The sequence below is a fragment of the Equus caballus genome, chromosome 31 (genome assembly GCF_041296265.1).
Source record: "Equus caballus isolate H_3958 breed thoroughbred chromosome 31, TB-T2T, whole genome shotgun sequence".
In the NCBI taxonomy this organism is placed as follows: Eukaryota; Metazoa; Chordata; class Mammalia; order Perissodactyla; family Equidae; genus Equus; species Equus caballus.
The window spans coordinates 13,612,028-13,628,686 of record NC_091714.1 but is presented as its reverse complement, the minus strand read 5'-3'; positions in this window follow the sequence as shown (position 1 = coordinate 13,628,686).

Below are 16,659 nucleotides of genomic sequence, written 5' to 3'. Positions count from 1 at the left end.
CAGGGAGCCTCCCAGTTCTCCTACAGAACGATCTATGTTATGTCCTCAGGTACACTCTATATCCTTGCTACATGAATCTGTATTACATAGTAACTTAGCAGTCAGATACATACTGATTTTAATCTTGACTCTCTTATGCAATTGTTGGCAAGTTATTTAATCTCCTTGAACTTCAGCTCCCCAATTTGTTAAGATGAGAATTACAGCATACACGTGGCACTCATATAAAGATTAGAAATAATGACCACACTAGGTGATCAATAATGTAAAATAGCTAGCACTATTGTTTTTACTATTATTATAGCTTTTCAACCTTCCCCTCAAGACTCTTCCTTCTCACCCTGGTGTGGTATCATTTACCTATAGAGTAGGAAGCTGCCACCTTGGTGCAATTTGAAGTGTCCTTGTTTAGTGGAGCAGCACATATGCCTTTATTTCTATTATTTTTAAGTAGGTGGCACTACAGCGTAAGCTTAAAAAATTAAACAGAGAATGATGAAACATCTAAACAGATGTCAATTGAGGTTTCTGCATAGTTTTTGTGTATACTTCACAGAAAATGCTGTGAAATTAAACAACTAGATTCAATTTCCATAAACATTTTATCTTCAGCAGATAAGCATAAAAAATGGATGCATAAATGGGATTTGTTAAAGTTAGTAGCAGAAAGGGGAATGGAATCTTTAGAACTATATTACTAAACTCAATTCTGTCATCCTATTTGTTTATCTTTCTCAAAGTGTCGTCTTTGGAAAGAAATTGTTTTCAATCGTAAAGATGAGTTGTTAAGTTTCTGTCTTGAGGAGGTATCAGCAGCAATGCTGAGCCTGTGATGTAAAATGGCAAAACTTACATACCTTTATTGGTACATCTTTATGTATAGAGACACAAATGATGCTGCTATAATAAAATGCTGGCATCTGGATTTATAAAGTCTCAATACATTGGTGTAGCTGAAATGGCTGAAAGTATTGGACCTGAATGGCAGGAGGAATTATACAAATCTTGCAGTTCAGATAAACAGTGGGAGGGAGAAGCTAATGGACAGAAGAGAAGATTGCAATTTCAAAAAAGAAAGGCTTGCATAACTTAGATAATCTTGAAAATGGTTAAAAGAAGAGTCATTTATCACAAAAAAAACTTTACATTTGCAGTTTATTTTCTGATTCACATTTTTTGGTGAAATGTTGCATATTTTTTTAACTTTAAGATTGATGTTGTAACAAAATTGCAAATGTTAAATGCCTCAAGGGGACATCACTGCTGATCATGTGGACATTAAAATGATAATAAGACCATAAGATAATATCTCTATGCTCACAAATTTGATAACTTAGATGAAATAAGCTGATTCCTTAAAATATGCAAGCTACCAAAATTTACCCAAGGAGAAATAGAAACCTGAATATCTATCACACAAATTGGATCAATAATTTAAAACTTTCCACAAAAGAATGACCCAGATGGTTTCACTGGCAAATTCTGCCAAACATTTAATGAAGAAATAATACCAATTCTCTACAATCTCTTCCAAAATGTAGAAGCATTGAAGAAGAAGGAACTTCCTAACCCTTCTATGAGGACATCATTATCCTAATGCCAAAATCAGACAATAACATTAAAAAGAAAAGGAGCTATTGACCAATAACTCTTATAAGTATATGTAAAATCCTTAACAAAATATCAACCAATCTCATCAAGCAATATGTAAAGCAGATAAAACATCATGACCAAGTTGTCTTCATTCCAGGAACATGAGACTCATTCTACATGTATAAATCAATCAATGTAATTTGTCATATTAACAGGCTGAACAACAGAAACCATATGATAATGTCAATAAATGTAGAAAAAGCATCTAACAAAATTCATCATTTACTTATGACAAAAACTCTCAAAAAAACTAGGAATAGAAGGAAACTTTCTTGACTTAATAAATAGAATAATGGAAAACTTACAATTAGTATCATACTTAATTGTGAGAGCCTGAATGCTTTTATCTGAGATCAGGAACAAGGCACACTGTCCTCTCTCACCACCCATATTCAATGTTGTAACAGAAGTCCTACCTATTGCAATAGGATAAGAAAAAGAACTAAGGGTTATGCATATCAGAAAGGAAGAAGTAATAGTGTCTTTATTCCCAGATGACATAAATATGTAAAAATTTGGGAAGTATCTACAAAAAAATTCCTGAAAATAACAAGTGAGTTTAGCAAGGTCACGGGATACAAGTTCAACAATATACAAAAGACAATTGCTGTCCTATATGCTAGCAATAAAAATTTGAACTTGAAATTAAAAAAAATTTACAATTTACAGTAACACCAAAAAATGAAATATTTACTTATAAATCTAAAATATACGTGTATATATATATATATATATATATATATATAGGATCTGTATGTGGAAGACTACAAAATGCTGTTGAAAGAAATCAATGAAGATCCAAATAAATGGACAAATACTCCGTGTTCATGTGTTGGAAAACTCAATGTTGTTAAGATGTCAATTCTTCTCAACTTGATATATAGATTCAACACTATCCCCAAACAAAATACTCACAAGCTATTTTGATGATATTAACAAATTGATTCTAAAACTATAGGGAGAAAGAAGAACAAAGTGGAGGGCTCATGCTTCCCTATGTCAAAACTTACTATAAAGCTAGAGTAATCAAGACAGTGTGGTATTAGTGAAAAAATAGCTGCCTAAATCAATGGGACAGAATAGACAACCCAGAAATAAACTCACACAAATAGAGAGAGCTGATAATGGAGAAAGCATAGTCTTTTCAACAAATGGTGCTGGAACAATTGGACGTCCATATACAAGAAAATAAACCTAAATACAGACCTTATACCTTACAAAAAAATAACTGAAAATGGATCACAGACCTACATGTAAAACATAATATAAAACTATGAGAATAAAACAGAAAAAAATCTAAGTTACTTTGTGTTTGGTAATGAGTTTTTAGATAAAAAACCAAAAGCATGATCCATGAAAGAAAAATTAGATAGGTTGGACTTTATTAAAATTAAAAACTTCTGCTCTGTGAAAGGTGCTGTTAGGAGAACGAGAGGCCTTCTGCGTGGTGTGGTGGTGAAGTTTTGTGTGCTCAACTTTGCAGTCCAGGTGCACAGGATCGGATCCTGGGCTCAGGCCTACACCACTCATTAGCCATGCTGTGGCAGTGACTCATATATAAAGTGAAGGAAGATGGGCACAGATGTTAGCTCAGGGCTAATCTTCCTCAAGCCAAAAAAGAGGAGGATTAGCAACAGATGTTAGCTCAGGGCTAATCTTCCTCAACAACAACAAAAAAGTGCAAAACATATGGACAACTCACCAAAGAAGATATATAGATGACAAATAAGTATATGAAAAGATGCTCAACATCATTTGTCTTTGCAAAACACTAATTTAAACAACAAGATACACTACACATCTATTAGAATGGATGAGGTCCAAAAAACTGACAATATCAATTGCTGGTCTGGATACAGAGCAACAGGAACCCTCATTCTTTGCTGGTTGGAATGCAAATGGTAGTCACTTCAGAAGATAGTTTGGCACTTTATTATAAAGCTAAGCACAGTATTACTCCCACTTGCACTCTTAGCTTTATATCAACTGATTTGTAAACTTATGTTCCCACAAAACCTTCGTGTAAATTCATATATCAGCTTTATTCAAAGTAGCCAAAAACTAGAAGCAAGCAAGATGTCCTTCATTAGAACAATTGCTAAACTGTGGTAGATCCACATGATGGAACACTACTCAGGGATAAAAGGAAATGAGCTAGTAAGCTGAGCAAACACATAGATGAATGTTAATGCACATTGCTAAGTGAAAGAAGCCAGTCTGGAAAGGCTATATCCAGTACCGTTGAATTTATATGACATTATGGAAAAGGTAAAATTGTAGAGACAATTAAAAGATCATTGGTTTCCAGGGGTTTGGGAAGGGAGAGGGTTAAATAGCTGAAATAAATATGCATGTCTCCTGGAATTGAAAAATTCAGTAATTGGATGGTAGATTGTGGAATCCAGGTCTCCTACTATTGGATTGGGAGGTTACAGATAAGCAAGGGAAGAAGGCTAGAAGAATCCATGTGGCCTTGGCCTAGATTTGGACACACCAGTATAGACTCATGTTTAGTTTAATATAGTTACAGATTGATATATAGAGAAATATTTATATATATGTATATATACATTGGCTAGTATTCACACATATTTCCTTGCTTTTCCCGCTGAGATGGCCTAAAAGCAATGACACCTCAGTAGCAATGAGCCCTGCTGATGCTCAGACCTTAGTTTCTAATGTAATTCTACAATAAAAGGAACCAGGATTCCTTGGAGAAATGGATAAATTCAAGCTGGGACGGGGATATGCAAGACAAGCCTGGAGTATCTTGCAGAACCAGAAAGCAAGGAAGTGCTAAAACAACAACAACAGGAGTGTGTTAAATAGGCATAATTACCAAATGAAAGAGCTCCAGCGGCCAAAACTGGAACAATTTGAGCAACACAATAAATAAAGTAATATTGAAGTATAACCTAAAATATAAATATCCATGAGTCTGTACTGATATAAATAAATGACCGAATAAATAAATAAGGATGAATAGACAAATCTCCTATGCAGAGACATTCCAAACAGTTCAGGTAGATACCCCACTCTCAAGGAGGAGAATGTAACTCCCCACTCCTTAAACGTGGGCTGTGCATAGTGACTTCCTTCCTAAGAACACAGCCTGGAAAAGAGGGTGGGGATGGAAGGAGAATAATAACTTCACAGAGGAGAAACACCACCGCAGCTGGGTGATCCAGGTCAACATCAACAAAACGTTGTTGGTATATACCCTCAAAATGATGTGATAAGAACGGCATTTCCTCCCCAAAACCCATAAATCTAATCTAATCAAGAGAAAAATAGCAGACACATCCCAATTATTAGACATTCTACAAAATACCTGATCAATAGTCCTGAAAATTTTCAGTGTCATAAGAAAAGTGTGAGAAAGCTGTTCACAGCTGGAGATCCCTAAGGAGACATGATAACTAAATGAAATATGGCATCCTTGGTGGGATCCTGAAACAGAAAAAAGACATTAGTTTAAAAAAAAGGACTTAGAGTACCAATCTTGGTTAATTAGTTGTCACAAATATACCATACTAATGTAGGATGTTAATAATAAGGAAAAATGGATATAGGTATATGGAAACTTTCTGTACTATCTTTACAATTTCTTCGTAAATTCCAAAAACATTCTAAAATAAAAAAGATCACTTAAAAACACAATGAAAAAATTTTGGTGTCTCAGTTCTTTCTGGGGGGAAGGTAGATGTAAATAACATTCAAAATATGAAGTAAGTAATTATTACAAATGAAGTGAAATAAATTTTAGGCAAGTTTAGTTTTTGATGAACCCTGTCTCATATGCAGAGTGCAAATAATGTTTTACTTCTGGCAATATGGCCTTAAGATTGGGAGTCAGCGTGGCTCAGCCTCACATATCTTGGCACTGCCACACCAAAGATTGGGCTCAACGTCAAAATACCAAAAAGAAAATTATTAACAGTCTTTAATTAAAAAGACAAAATATTGGGGCTGGCCTGGTGTCATAGGGGTAATGTTTGCGTGTTCCACTTCTGCAGTCCAAGGGTCGCGGGTTCAGATCCTGGGTATAGACCTATGCTACCCATCAGCCATGCAGTGGTGGCATCCTACATACAAAATCGAGGAAGGCTGGCACAGATGTTAGCTCAGGGACTATCTTACTCTAGCAAAAAAGAGGAAGATTGCCAACCAATGTTAGCTCAGAGCCAATCTTCTTCATCAAAAAGCGAAAACAAAAACAGACAAAATATTTCCAGCAAGCAGACTCATTGCTTATAATTCCCAGACTACTGGGACTGAATCCATCCCAACAGTCACCTTTACTTGACAAACATAGGAGAATGTGGTCATGTTAAAATGTACGTCTATTATACGGCCCAAGTTGAATACTCTCTCGGTAGTTTTCGACTTTGGTGGCCTTATCCCAATTAGAGAATACTAAACTAAAGAGTCACACATTTTCCATGAAGAGTCACCCACACGTTTGTTACTATGCTGTTTTCTGTGACATCTGCATAATAAGTTATGAAATCCAGTGCACTGATATCAAAACGAATGTGATTCATCTTTCCATGTCCAGATGAGTAAAGAAGAGGTGGGATATTTAGAAATGCACTTCTGTTTCATTTCTGAGAAATCCGTTAAACAATTTAAAAAATGACTAGGAAGAGAAAAACATTTTCATATTTTTTTTTAATCTCATGAGTTAGTCAATAAAAGGTATGTAAGTAATGCAGTGTGGTATAAATCAAAAGGATTTAAAGAGTAATGACAATAATTCTTCTAAGATCCCTGGTTTACAATTACAATAGGAATTAAAGACTCTAGAGGAAGAGAGAGGTAAGAGGAGGGAGAGGAGGGAAGGGGAGGGAAGGGGAGAGCTCACGTTAACAGCAACTCCTAACTGGCATTAGAAAATGAAGAATGTTTACGTGAGAGAAAATCTTCTTCTTTGTTCAGTCCACTTTAATTTCCAAGAGTTCAAAAACATTTTTAGAGGGGCTGGCCCCGTGGCCGAGTGGTTAAGTTCGCGCGCTCCGCTGCAGGTGGCCCAGTGTTTCGTTGGTTCAAACCCTGGGTGCGGACATGGCACTGCTCATCAGGCCACGCTGAGGCAGCGTCCCACATGCCACAACTAGAAGGACCCACAACGAAGAATATACAACTATGTACCGGGGGTCTTTGGGGAGAAAAAGAAAAAAGTTAAAAAAAAATCTTAAAAAACAAAAGCCATTTTTAGAGAGGTGGACATGGTGCCAAGGTAATGTGGATCCTTGGTTTGTCACTGTCACTCACAGTTGGCTCACAAAGCCTGTAGGCAGGACCAGGGCTGGGAGTTTAAGGAGCAGGATGGCTTCTGTGATCAGGCAGATATCTAAACTCAGAAGAGGTGGTAAGACAAGATTGCTGGAAGTCTGGTATAGATTGTCTTCAAGGCTCTATGCTAAATGCTCTATGTCATTTCACACTTCACACCCATCAAACCCATTAGGCAGATCAGAAAACTGAAGCTCAGAGAGATTGAGAAACTTTCTTAACATCCTGGAGCTAATACGTGGCAGAACCACTTTGAACCAACAAACTGTCAGCTTCTCCTTCCCAAAGGTGATGAGTTGTTGTGCTTTATTTCAGCATAGACCACCAGGTTGGAAATCCATATGGACATATGTCACCATCCAGTCAACTAACGTACAGCTTTAGTCAAAACAGCTGTACTTCCTTGAATAAACCAGCCTTGTTCTCTCTCTCTCTTTTTTTGTTAACCTCTCCAGGAATTTCAGTGTCAGTGCATTTAAACGTCTTGTGCCATCAGTAAAAAGGATCAATTTTGTAAGCTTTGGGCATTTGGAGAAAATATTACCCAGAGAGTGCATTTTCTAGGATGGCTCCCTGGGGTTTTTTCCCAGGGCTCTATCCCTCCTAAATCATTTTGTGTCTTGAAGTCACAAGCTTCCTGGAATTTTTTATTAAGAATTCCACAAGAATTCATTTATTTAATTGATCTTTGGACAGCACAGAGTTTGCCATTTCCTATATAGGCGCATATCTTAAAATCATAAGTATGAAAATAATTTCCCCCAGGAGCCATTTTATTACCATTCAGTCAGCCATGAAAATAATCTCCAACCCACTGGCCCAAAGGCATGAGAAAGTAGCTCAGATCTAAAGAGAAATAATATGTTTGCTGGCAATTTGTAATCAATCCATGAGCTTTCTTTTAATGGGAATCTATCAGAGAGAAAATAGTGTATATTTGCCTCAGACACCTGTTATTTCTCTTAGTTTAATAATGGGGAAAAATAAGGGAAAAAGTGGGAATGTCTAATGTTTCAGCTGGAAGGGATTTTAGCAATCTCTTAGTTTGATCCATTATTCTATAAATGAAGAAAGAAATGTATAAATTTGAAGTGACTTTCTCTAGTTCACACAGCAAATCAATGACAGGACAAGAATTATGTTCTAGGATGGTTTTTTACAATCACATAATAAAATCTAATCATGGAAAGGAAGAGTAAATGACTGCAATGATAAAGAACGAAAAAATGAATGATTTTTCCCCCACTGAAATCTACAGGAAATGACAGGACTCTTTTGACACCATCCAAGAAATTAAATAATTTCCAAACTCAAGAGTTGGTTAGTTCTTAAGTCTCTACATTTGTACTATTGCAAAAATCACTTTAACTTTTAACCCTACTCTGTATTAAGTACACTGTGCATCTTATCTCAAACCTCATGACTGCCTTAATAAGGAGGTTTCCTTATCCCCGTTTTACAGTCAAGGAAAGTGAGGCATAGGGAGTTTGGGAAGCTTGCCTGACACCCTGTAGATGAAAATCAGTTTTCCCACAGCCAACACCGCAGTATCTGACCCTTGTCTTCTCCACTACATATTAGTACCCTTTGTCAGAATTTCATTTGGCACTATGCTTTTATACTTACTGGGGTTCTCCTGGGCTTCCGTTAAGACCCTAACGAATTTGGAAGTAAAGAACTCTTGTTTCCTTTTTACCTCTCCCACTGCTAAATTCACAGCCTTGCAGGCTGACTCGCTGCTTTTGCTGCCAACCTTGGAGGGATTAGGGCTTATTAACCCTAATCTTTAGGAACAGATCACTCATCCATTTCCTCCCCATGTAATCTCCATGTTTAGAGCAGTTGCACAATCCTTGATGAAACCAAAACCACTTTATTAAAGATGATGCAGATAAACGAGGATGCACAATGCATACAACTGACAGATGCAAGTGCATAGATTACAAAGCAATTTGAGATTTACCCATCACAGAAGGACAGACTTTTCAGCCTCATCATTTGAATGTTTCTGTCCAGCCATGTGATATCACTCTATCCCCAGCTCAGGCTCCTTTGACAGGTCTGCCTCAAAAGTCTGTACGATTTATCTGTGTCTGATCTTCACTACTGCTGGACCAGGTGCAACTCCACTAACCTGGGCATCTAAGTGAGTCTTTTTATCTTTTTTTTTTTAAGACTTTATTTTTCCTTTTTCTCCCAAAGCCCCCCAGTATATAGTTGTGTATCTTTGGTTGTGGGTTCTTCCAGTTGTGGCATGTGGGATGCTACCTCAGCATGGCCTGATGAGCGGTGCCATGTCTGCACCCAGGATTCCAACCAGCGAAACCCTGGGTCACCAAAGCAGAGTGCTAAAACTTAACCACTCAGCCATGGAGCCAACCCCGAGTGCTCTTATCTTATGAGCTTCAGCTTTTCTAATCTTTTTTTTTTTTTTTTTTTGAGGAAGATTAGCCCTGAGCTAACTACTGCCAGTCTTCCTCTTTTTTGCTGAGGAAGTCTGGCCCTGAGCTAACATCCGTGCCCATCGTCCTCTTCTTTCTATGTGGGACACCTACCACAGCATGGCATGCCAAGCGGTGCCATGTCCACACCCAGGATTCCAACATGTGAACCCTGGAACGTCAAAAAGTGGAACGTGCGCACTTAACCGCTGTGCCACCGGGCCAGTCCCTCTAATCTTTTTTGACACTTTATCTTTCTGTCTTTCCTAGTTTTTCACTACTAGAACATCATATGCCTTCCCCAACCCCAGACCCCCAACTGCTTCCTGCTGACCTGCTCCTGGATGTTATGTTTCCCTTTATCTCTTATTGAATTAGTCAATGATCTACATTTTTGTGACAATATAATTATGGGCACTCCTCTTGTCAGTTAACATGTATGTGGAAGGTATTACTATTTTCTAAAAGAACCATTTTTAGAGCAATATATTACAACCTAGTGAAATGTACATAGTTAAATATATATATTTAACTTGCTGCTCACATTGGTGCAGGAATATTTAGCCTCAACTCGGTTTCTTTTTATAACCTACAATCATTTAAAGTACTATTTACTTCCACTTAATTATACAATAATAGTCAATGGAGCTGGAATTTCTGAAGTATCTATGATTGTGTGATCTTCCATTTTTACCCTGTGCAGGAAACATTAAAAAAATAGAAATTTTTATTCAATCCACCAATATCCATAAATATCCATGAGAATCATAAACATGTATACAATTACGTTTCAGCCTTCAACCTGCCTTTCTCCTTCATGAGAATGACTTTGTTTTGTTATGGGTGCTAGATGAGAAAAGATATTTTGAATATGTTTAATGCCTTAGCTCTCCTTCTTGCAAATGAATAGTGAGCATTTTTAGTTGCCTTTTCCTCAGCCATTTCACACTCTCCTGTTGACTGTTGGCCAGTTAGTGAGAGGGCCACATCCTCAGCTCCGGGACAAAGCTCTGACTAAGTTATCCCATTGTTATTGGATAAGCACAGGACACATGACAGAGACCTAAGCCAATCAGTGAATGACAATTCTGACCCACAGCATTTGATAAGAAGTATGCACTTAATTGTTTTCCCCAATTAGAAGAAGCTCGGAACTTTTTTTCAAAAGCTTTATATTCCTCTGGATTTGCGTGGCATTCCCAGGTAAAACATGGGAGCACTGCAGATATTTTACCAACATGAGGGGAGCTGGGAGGAGGAAGTTGCCAGTACATAGACGAGATTGGGGCTCAGAGTCATACAGACACGGAAGGAGAGGTTTCTTCAAACTGAGCCTCCATCTTGTCCTGTATCCAGATATTTAAAATTGTGTTACCCAACAAATTCCGATTCATGTTCTAAGCTTTATTAGTTTTCTATTACTGCAAATGAAAATATTCTAATTCGTGCAGCTTATTAAGAGCTGGGCATTAAGGGAAGTGCTAGAAGCGCAGTAGTAGGGGAGAAAAACTTTAGCCTCGGTACTCAAAAAGCTCAGAGACTAGTAGGGAAAATATGTATTACAACAATTCACTGCAATGGGTCCTGTCTTTCAGCTAAGAACTCTTTTTGATACGCACTTAAGACTCTTACTGACATTACTTTGATCTGAAAGCTCATGAGTCGCTTTGCTATCGAATAGATAAGTGAGCAGAATGAAGTAGACAAAACACTGTAGTATCATCGTGGCTTATTTACTCAGCAGAGATAAGGGAAGGGAAGAATATTTTCAGCTAAGTAACTGGTGTACTCATCCATCCATCCATCCATCCATCCATTCATTCAACGTGATGTAGCAAACAAACACACAAAAGCTTACAAACAAATGTAAAGTTGCTACAAATGATAGTGGCATTGTACAAACAAAAGGACGTTTAGCCTAGTCGTGAGGTTATGGAATATTTCCCAAGAAAATGTCGATTGAACTGTGATCTAAAGAATGGATAAGAATTAAATAATTTCTATTTTTAACCCAAACTGAAAATACTATGAGGTCACTCCATTACCGCTTTTGCTATTTTAGATGAATAAAACATTTTATTTTGTCATCTAAATTAAAAAATAGTACTTGGATTTAAATTTATGATAAACACATATTTTATATGTGACTGGTAAGTAGTAGTTTCAGCTATTTTATGCTAGTCATACCAGTTCCCATGTTAAAATTGATCTTTGCTTGTCTTATGTATTCAGTTTATCTGATTAGAAAGTAGGTAAATGAACCATAAAGATATCTTTTTGAAAAGTGTCACCCCCTAGCAGAAGCACTGGCCCAACATGTCACATTGCAAATACCAACACTAAAAACATTAGACTTCATTGCTGTCCTAAAATCTTGTCTGGAAGCCAATGAAAAAGAACAAAGGATGAAAGCAGAAACAAATTCTCCACTTGCTTAAGTAAAGGGTAATGACTTTTTAAAAATTATTCTTCAAGAAAAGAACACATAGTTTTCTTTTCTTTTGTTTTGAGGAAGATTAGCCCTGAGCTAACTACTGCCAATCCTCCTCTTTTTGCTGAGGAAGACTGGCCCTGAGCTAACATCTGTGCCCATCGCCCTCTACTTTATATGTGGGGCCCCTACCACAGCATGGCTTGCCAAGTGGTGCCATGTCCGCATCAGGGATCTGAATCGGGGAACGCCGGGCTGCCAAAGCAGAAGGTGCACACTTAACTGCTGCGCCACTGGGCCGGCCCCAAGAACACATACTTTTCAACAAACTATATCAAGAATCCTTTTATTAAGATGTTCCATGAATAGAGGTAAGAAAATAACAAAATTCAAATAACTCATAACTCAAATATATCATTATTACCAATGTTTTGTAATAAAGTTATGTCTAAGGCTTTTTATTAAATTTTATCTTTTTAAATCACTGCTATAGCTATTGGGACACTGCTTGGCACCTAGTAGGTACTAATAACTAATTATTGATTAAAGCTAAAAATTAATTTGGAGTCTCTTCCAGCATCTCTCATACCTATGATTCTGAAAATATTAGTACTTGAGGAAATATTCCTGATAATTTTGCAGTCTTATTCCTTCACTCTGTCTTATATTTTTTTCTTCAAACGTTGTACCAGTGGGACGAGAAATGATACACTTGAAATCCATCAGTAATCAAAGTACAGGTTTCCATAGAAACCGCAACGAAAATGCCTTCATTTTTTTCTCACGCAGAGATACAACAGCAGATTCAAATTTACTGAATAAATACTGTTTAAATGATCATATGTCCATCTTATGCGCTAAATATTTGATGAGAATTCTAAATCTCTTTGGCTTTTAGTTGTGAACTTATTTTAGGGTTTGAAATTTCTATTTTGCTTTCTTAAATATCCCAATTGCTATATTGGTTAAAAAAAGCAGTGTTCATTCATATTTTTTTATTTGTTTTTTTTACATTGCATGATTACTTAATGGTTACATTTGGTTATCTTTATATGCTTTTTTTTTTTTGAGGAAGATTAGCCCTGAGCTAACTACTGCCAATCCTCCTCTTTTTGCTGAGGAAGACTGGCCCTGAGCTAGCATCCATGCCCGCCTTCCTCTACTTTTATGTGTGGGATGCCTACCACAGCATGGCTTTTGCCAAGCGGTGCCATGTCCACACCCAGGATCTGAACTGGTGAACCCCTGGCTGCCGAGATGCGGAAGGTGCGAACTTAACCACTGCACCAACCGAGCTGGCCCCTATCTGTATATACTTAATTGATATGTATCAAATTCATCTATTAAGCAATAATCAAAGTTAAATAAATAACATTTTAAAACCCCACTTTTATGACATTTATATTTGTATTACCAAGTAATATACGTTAGTACAGAGGAAGTCCTGGAACATTTTCATCAAAGGTGACAATCAGTTTTCTATAACAAATTTAAAACCTTCTCACCAGACTTCCTGGAATCAGGCTCATTCCTGGTTGTTTCTTGGCCTGTTTATTGTGTTTCAAACTGAGATGTCCTCTTGGTATCCTCAGAAAATATTTGCGCTTAGAAATCTATACTTCAAATTCTCTAAGAGCATATGTTTTAAAAAAGCCTTTCTCCCTCAGACAGAATTAGCGATCAAGTGCCACAAGCTTAGTATTGGATTCTGGGTTCTGAAGACAGCCTGTGGGTGAATTGAGAAATGAGGCCACTCCAGAACTATTTAGCTCTGTTGAGGGATGGTAACGAATCAGAGACACAAATAACTAATTAGTAACGGTAACAATGCCTGTAAATAAACAGTAATCTTTATATTTTATTTTATTTGCATATTATTTTTGTGGCGGGAATTTTTTTTGAAAGATAGTGTGGAAGGTTGAATTGGGAGATATATAAGGAATGGCTTAGGAAGCCAAAGAAACACTTGATAACAGGATAAGCCAACTTGTTGCTGCAGACCTAACCACTGAAATAGATATACCATGTCTAACCTCTAAAAAATTGAAAACTTGACCAAACAAATATCTAATAGTTTCCTAGAGCTACTCAAAGAGAAATAGGACCTTCCGTAACCTGTTCTTCTGTAGATAATTCACAGTAACCAGACCTCGTCTTCTCACCCTCCTCTGAATACACCCTTCACATTCTAACATTTTGCCTTTGTTCAACATATTCTATATGTCTGGAAGATACTTTCACGTATTTGTTTAAAGACACATAGTGCACGTGCATCCGGCAGGTCCACTCTCTCTATTGGTATTCTTTTTTCTCTCCCTTTGTACTACATTGTCCTTTTTAAAATTCCTGTAGAAAACCGTCGCCCACAGCCTACCTTAAACGAGCTTTTCTTCCTAAGCATGTATTAGTCACTAATTTTGATCCTATGAAATTCAATAAAATTATTGCCTCGTTATTAAAATCGGCAGTAAGACATGAAGATGTAAAGTGTAAAGAAAGCATATGTTCCATGCAGATTTGAATTATCTCAAGGGTAAGGAATTGTGCACAAAGGATGGATAGAATGTCTTCTTAGGAACTAAGCAATAGTCAACTGAATTGAATAAACATTGTAAATGGAGCAAGAAAAGGGCATTACATAGTATTCTTTAATATATTTGAGTACAACTTCTCTAGATACAAATGCAAAGATCTATTAAGTTAAAGAGTTCATGAAACTGAGACTTCATGAAAAGTGAAAGAACGCTGATGTCAATTAATCTGCAGAGGAATATGAATTTAGGGAGTGGTTCTTAATTATTTTGATCCCAAGGACCTTCTGATAATCCAATAAAAGTGAAAGTAAGTATATACATGTACAAACTGTTTCTGTCCCTCTCTCTCACACACACACGTGCACACAACTTGTTCTAGAATTTCAGACAATTCACAGCCACTAAGTATCTGCCAAATGCCAGCTCTAGTCTGTGCCTCCAAACATCAAGAGCTGCAGTCCACTTAGTGAGCTACAGACGATAGTCTACTGCTCGGTTTCCCATTCATCATTAGAAAACGACTGTGTGATAATGGTGTAGTAACATTTAAAAACAATTATGAGGGTAGAGGGATTATGTATATATAATAAATTATTAGAAAAAGACTTTTTTAACTGACAAACCAGGAAAATAGACACTCTACTCCAAAGTAAGATACAGAATTTATGATAAATGATTAGACATCTCGTTTTGAGACACTTAAAACTCTCACACTCTCTGATGGTATGCAATTTAAGGGTAACATGGAGGAGGTACTCATTCTGATTTATCTGGAAAATCTAAGAGGGTGGTTAACTGTTAGAATGTTAGAATAAATAGAGGTCGCTGCAATGGGCATCCTGTACTCCTAGATCTTGTTGGGACAATGAATAAATAGTTCTGAAGATTAACTGTAGGCCATATGCAAAGGAGGGCTTGTCTTAAGTCTTTTTCAACCAGACCATCTGGAAGAGTGAACAGATTCCAGTAAGAAGGAGCTAGAGATATCACTACATAACCAGGAGCTAAGGAAGGAGGACATGATCAGCAGAAGGAGAGAATGTTCAGCCTTATCAAAGGAATTGCAAGGTGAGAGATGCCCAACATTGAGGGGGATTCCAAAAGTCCCACAAAAGCGTTCCATGAGGGTAGCTTTTGAACATCTGCCATATTTGGCAAGTGCCAATGTCGGATCACCATCATAGCTTGAGTCAACTTAGAATTCTTCCCTCCCTTTGCCTCCTGTCTGTCTTCATGCTCCAACTCCGGAAGAGGCAGGAACCTCAATACCTAAATCTCATAAGTAAGTACAAAGAAAAATAGGTCTATTTTAGTTATAAGTTTAGTTTAAAAAATCCTCACATTATAAAAATAATACGTCATGATCAATTACAATATATTCCAGAAATTCAAGAAGCATTCAACATTAGAAAATCTAGCAATGTAATATTCCTCATCAATATTCGAAAGGAGAAAAATTAAAATAGTCATCTTTTTAGGAGTTGAAATGCATTTAATGAAAACTAATACCTATTTATAAAGAAAAGCTATTAGAAAATTAGAAATATAAGGGAGTTTATTTTACTTGGTAAGATCTATCAAATCCCTTCAAAAACATTTTACTTGGTAGAAAAACTACATAAGGTTGGAAACAAGAAAAGGATTCCTCCCCACACAATTCACCTACGAAAAGGAGACCCCGGCCAATGCAATAAGAGAAGAGGGAAAACATACATCAGGATTGGAAGGGAAAAGATAAATTATATGCTCATTATGTCATCATTTATGTATAAAACCCAAGAGAATCAAAGAGACTACAATCAGATTATAATCAGAGTCAGAAGTTTGCTTTATATATATCAACATGCAAAAACTCAAGAGTATCCTCCTATGTATTTTCTCTATTAAGTGTGATAATTAGTTTTATGTATCAACTTGGCAAAGCTATAGTACCCAGTTATCTAATCAAATATTAATCTGGGTATGACTGTGAAGGTATTTTGTAGATGTAGTTAACATCTGTAAACAGCTGACTTCAAGTAAAGCAGATACCCACTGATAATGCGGGTGGGCCTTATCAATCATTTGAAGGCCTTAAGAGAAATAACTGAAGTGTTCCACAAAAGAAATTTTGCCTCAAGACAGAAGTATTAACTCCTGTCTGAGTTTCCACCCTGCAGCCCTGCCCTATGGATTTCAGGCTTCCCGACCTCACACCGTGTGAACCAGTCCCTTAAAATAAATTGATAGAGGGACAGACAGATAGATAAATTTTATTGGTTCTGTTTCTCTGGAGAATTCTGACTGGTAGAGTAAGTGAGATAGA